Source organism: Phytophthora infestans, genomic scaffold (genome assembly GCF_000142945.1).
Source record: "Phytophthora infestans T30-4 supercont1.1 genomic scaffold, whole genome shotgun sequence".
Lineage (NCBI taxonomy): Eukaryota > Oomycota > Peronosporomycetes > Peronosporales > Peronosporaceae > Phytophthora > Phytophthora infestans.
In genome coordinates, this window is record NW_003303758.1 from 5,033,965 (window position 1) to 5,039,995 (window position 6,031).

Sequence of the window (6,031 nt, forward strand, 5' to 3'; positions counted from 1 at the left end):
TCTACTTGCGACTTCTCCTGTGTAACCGACGCTCGCCTAAGTCCTTTGCGGATCTTCGAACGGTTGATGGTACGGAACATCCTACATATCAGAAAGCCGCTTTGGCGCTTGGGTATTTGGAAAATGACGACGAGTGGATACATTACTTACGCGAAGCCGCCGAGGTCAAGATGCCGTACCAGCTACGCCAACTCTTCGGCCTCACTTTGGTTTACTCGATGCCTGGTAATGCCAAAGATCTATGGGATAGGTTCAAGAAGGATATGTCAGAGGATCATGCACGAAGCATTGAGGAAAGAGACGCAGACCTGCATAAAGTACGCGAAGAGGAGGTGCGTCTTCGAATGGCGGAGTACAAGGCGTTGAAGAATTTGGCTGATTACTTGGTTTCGAACCAAAAGTCCCTCGACATGTACGGCCTTCCTCTGCTAGCCGATTACGACGATGTATCCGCTCAAGTAGACGACCCGGATTCAGCGTCTGTTGATGTTGTCCAGCAAGAGATTGACGCTTACCCCCTAAACGAACTGGAGCATGTTGCGGAGCAGGCAGACCACTTGAACAGCAACCAGAGGGATATTTTTGACCAAGTTATTGCTGCTGTGAGCAGACCGGTTGGAGGGGAGAAGCTTTTCTTTTTGGATGGTCCGGGTGGAACAGGAAAATCGTTTCTACTCGAGCAAATACTCGCTCACGTTCGGATGCAACGTAAGGTTGCCATCGCGGTTGCATCGAGTGGGATTGCAGCCACTCTGTTAACTGGAGGTCATACCGCGCATTCAACGTTCCGGATTCCCCTCAAACTAACAGAGACGTCGACGTGCAGCCTTTCATGGCAGAGCCAAAAAGCCGAATTGATTCGTAGCGCGAGTTTGATCATTTGGGACAAGCGCCGATGATGAACCGAGCTTGCTTTGAGGCTGTTGACAGGTCGCTTCGGGATATCATGAAGAACGAGCTGGAGCCGTTCGGTGGAAAGGTAATGGTGTTCAGCGGTGATCACCGCCAGATTCTACCTGTACTGAAGGATGCTACGCGTGCGGAGACGATTCAAGCTTGCTTCAAGTCTTCTCCTATATGGGAGCATTTGCGTCAAGTGCGGCTGACCGAGAACATGCGTGTCCGCACCGCCCCAGACGCGGCCAGTGCGGCTGAGCTAGCAGAGTTCTCTAAATTTTACTTCAAATCGGAGAAGGCCGTTATCCAGTCAACCATGAGATCGGTGATGGCGACATATGCCTTCCACGCGACATGTGTATCATCCCAGAACGACGGGTACAACAAATTACCTCTGATGAAGAAGGCGCGGAAATGGAGCCTCCCCCAAGTTTCAGGCTACTACCTCCGGCGGACGAGGAACACGAGCGACACTTGGACGAAGTTGAAGAAGACCGACGAGTCCGCAATGTCAACGCCTTGATAGATGCGGTGTACCCGGGCGTTGATATTGAGAATTTACCCGATGAATACTTCGTTGAGCGGGCCATACTAGCCCCCACAAATGCAAGTGTTCGGCGTATCAACAACATGGTTGCGGAACGGCTATCGGGTGAAACGAAGGAGTATCTCTCGGTGGACAGCCTCGAAGGGATCGCGGACGCAAACATGTTTGAGCAGGAGTTCTTGAACTCGCTTAACTTCTCCGGTATCCCTCCGCACATGATTGTTCTGAAGGTTGGAACACCTATCATCATGATTAGAAACCGGAATAGCGACGCAGGTCTTTGCAATGGAACGCGGCTTCGGGTTGTGTCACTGCGCGAGAGAAGCATCGAGGCCAGCATTATGTCCGGGCTGCTCAAGGGTAAGAAGGTGTTCATTCCTCGGATCGTCTTTTATAGTGAGGACGATGACAAGGAGTTCCCGTTCAAACTCAAGCGTAAGCAGTTCCCCGTGGTTCCAGCGTTTGCCATGACTATCAACAAGGCCCAAGGACAATCGATCCACCACGTGGGTATCTACTTGGAATCACCGGTCTTCGCACATGGCCAACTGTATGTGGCTTTGTCGAGAGTTACTTCAAGGAAGGCGATCAAGATTGCTGTGGATCCAGAGGCCATCGATGAGGACGGGAACGTACACACCAACAATATTGTGTACAGAGAGATCTTTGGAACGCGGACTTGGTAGGTCACGTAATGCATTACATATATTTAGCTTTCATTTCGAAATGTTCTTTAATCCACCACAGCGCAGTGGAGGCGGACAGCCCACACTACACCAACCAACCATGCCCTAGCGTCCACGGAGCGGGCGCCCAGAACGCTAGTCCCGCCACCTAAACTTGCAGCGTGTCTGTCCGTCTGTCAATAAGTCGGTCCGGATCCTTTCTTGCTGCTTTTTCCTGCCTTTTCGCATGGCTACACCCGGCCTGTCTAATATATTTTCGTCCCATCTTACCGACCGCGCCTACCTTTCTGACTCGACCTAACTATGCCAAAATTACAAATATATTCAAAAGCGTGACGCAATTAACTCGCGCCCTGATTGGGCAATATTTTTCGACTCACTTTCCTTTCAAAACACAAAATTGGATTTTTGAGCGACGGCGCGGCGAGGACAAGGTGCGCTGGCTGTATAATAGCAGCAGGGTAGTTTTAGATCTATATGCATGTATGTACGGGCGTGGGGCTCCTTGCCCTACTTTATATTTAAACGAGACCTCTCAGGATACAGTCTGAGGCTTGCCCCGAGACTCCAAAGTGGTATGGCAGTTGGTAGCGATAGCAATCAGGTTGGGGTGGGTGTGACTGGGAGCGTCTACCACCATGCACGCGCCTAGGGGTCCTAGACCCACCGCGAGTGTCCACGCTCCAAAAGCGAGTGGCGCGTGCTGCCAAATGGCCAAACCGAAGTTGCAGCCACATGCGGAAGAGTCGTTACGGTCCCGCAATACAGAGGTGCTCTTAAAGTGTGAGCTCCCACATCAAAACACACTTTGCGAGAGCACTTCTGGCGGGACGGAAAGGAATGCAGCAGTCGGTCTCACAAGAGCAAGGAGCCCAAGACCAAGTGCAAGGACAGCTCAAGAACAAGAGATAAAAAAAGTTCACTTTAAGAGCGTGGGTGAGCCCCGCGCCTGTACACTTAAATAGCATAACATCAGAATAGACAGTTGTAGAGCATTTTCGGAACTGTGGGGGCCTCGTGAGGGGCTGGGTCGTTCTCGGACACCCTGCGCATACTACTGACATGACCTGAAGGGCTGGACGGTATCGAACAGACCTGGGCAACCACTCAACAGGGATGAGGCAACAGCTTTGACGTACCCAAGAGGCAACAGCGCGATGCGGCGTCTGAATTACCATGTACAGCTGCTTGGTCCACAGCCGTGCAAGGTAATTTGGACCCGTCGGACCGTGAGCTGAGGGCTGTAACACGTCGGCCAAGGGGAGGGCCTAAGCAAAAGCTGACTGGACCAACAAGCCGCCTGGAGTGACGATACCCCTAAGTTGTTTGTAATCCGAGGAGCCGGGATGGAAATGACAGTGGTGTGTTCTATTCACAGAGGGCTTCTGGATTAGTACTGGAAAGGAAAGTTCGGGGTTCTATTCGAATACCACGTTGCTTAAGCTGCTGTGTCCATGTTCTGGTGCTTATATTCATGAAATAGCTGTAAAGTAGCTCCCAGTGCACTTAGACTTTCGAGTCTAACAGCCAATGTGATTTTGTTCTGTCTAAATCAGGCGACAGTCCAGCTCAAGATACGAGGACATGGCAAGAGCCCCGAGGAAAAGGAAAAGGTTTCCCAACAACTGAGTAGCGGGCTTTGCTGTACAATTAACTTGTTCAATGATTAGAATTACCCGCGAGGAACTAGATGATCGCGTACAACGAGCCCGGCGTGAGAACGCATCCCTATCCCACGAAGAGTCGCGTAAGGAAAGACATCTTCGTAACCAGAGGCTTCGTAGCGCAGAGGCCCGCTACCGCAAGGCAATCCAAGAATTGGAGCAGCTCGAGTTAGCTGAAACCCCAGCACCAACTAAATCCGGACATATGAGAGCTTCTGGTCCGGTGGTAGAGCGTGAGGAGAAAACGGAAGAAGACGATCCTGCGGAGCATCAATGACGATTCGAGGAGGAGACGCGTCGCAACAGGCAACACGATACCCACGACGTTCAGATTGGAATGTCAGGACCTACGGTCGACGATAGCGCAGCAGCTACACGTGCGCGTGATGCAGAAAAAGCCCGCGTCAGGCGAGCTGCTATGACGAGTTCACAAAAACAACGGGCACGAGAGAAAGACGCGGAGAGAAAGCGCATACGCAGAGCTAACAGATCCGAATCCCAGGTTATTCGAGATCGGGACCGAAATGCCGAACAAGCGAGGGTCCGACGGGGTCGACTGGAGCCAGAAGGCCTCTCAGTTCATCGAGCATATAGCCGCGACGCGCAAGCCAACCACAGAGCCAGAAGACCAGAGGAGGCCAGTCAAAACGCAAGGATTCGTGATGCAGTGGAACACGAAGTTCGCAGGGAAGGCATGTCAGATGAGCAGCAACAATCCGAGCGCGATCAGAATACGGCTTCACGGAGAGACCACAGAGGGGACATGACGGATGATCAGCGTCAAGCAGAGCGTGAGTTGAACGCAGCCGCTCACAGAGCTGGCAGAGAAGCCATGATGGAAGAACAAAGGGAGCTGCGAAAAGAAAAAGAGCGGTTCCGCCGGCGGTCTCGGCAGTATAAGAAGGGCCTCGCAAAACACGAAAGTTTTGACCCTTCCAGAGTTTCCGGGGGCCGTCACTACTTCACGCGCTACACAGACGCCAATCGGGAGAGCGAGCGGGTTTGTCACTACTGCAACGCTTGGAAGTTTCCGCAAGAGACAGATGGATGCTGCTGTCGTAACGGACTGGTGTTCGTTCCATCTTCGCGAACAGCACCTGATGCGCTTCTGACACTTTTCGAAAACCCGACCTTCATGCGGTCAAATCGGGCCTACAACGATGTATTCGCGTTTACGTCCATGGGAGCTTCGCGGTCTCGGCCTCTAAGCGTTGACGAAAGCGTGACACGGAATGGTGTCTACAACTTCCGTGTACAAGGGTCAGTGTGTCATCGCATGGGATCGTTACTACCTCCTACCTTCGGTTGCTCCATGTATGCCCAAGTTTACTTTAACGATCCAGATATGGATGCACGTGTGCGAAGCCGTATGAACATGACGCAAGGCCTCGATCGTGCCGTCATGGAAACAATTGACCAGATGATGGTGGCGCACAACCCGTATACACAAGAATTTATCAACGCGCGTAGATTTTTGATAGATCGTGGTTGGGATGCGTATGCAGCAGCCATCAAAGGAGCACGAACGACGCCGCTCGGCAGGGGAAGACGTTGATGACCATGACCCGTCGTTAGCCTTGAGAAATTTTCTTCCGGAGGGGGATCACCTTAAGCTGCGTCTGCACGTGACACGGAATGCGAATCCGGGTACGCATAACACCCCAACGGCATCGGAGGTGGCAGCCGTTGTGATCGATACAAACGCGGCTGAACATCGGGATATTATCCTACACACAACAGGAGGAGGTTTCAAGCGCATCTTTGAGACGAGCGTTACCTACGACCCACTGCAGTACCCTCCACTGTTTCCCTATGGAGAGAATGGATGGACTTACGATATCCCCTACGTTGGTAATCCCGTCGATCGCCACGGTGACCCCTTAACCATGTCCGTTCGGGAATATGAGGCGTATCTGCTTTACGACCGGACGGTTAGTAATTCTCTTATCCTGCGCGGTGGGCGACTGACGCAGCAATACTGCGTTGACCAATGGGCCAAATGCGAACAAGAACGCCTGCGCTTCATCAAGAAGAACCAGCTCCAGTATCGATTGGAAACCCTCCAGGGACTCACGGACGCGTTGCGTGGCGAGTCTGTTGAAATCCACAGAATGGCAGCTGACGACGAGGCGGCCATACGTAGGACTCGGCGTGGGAATAATACGGAGCAGGAGTCGGCAAAGCCATATGCGGGTGAGGTTGGACGCAAGATAATCATACCTCCGAAGTTTACAGGT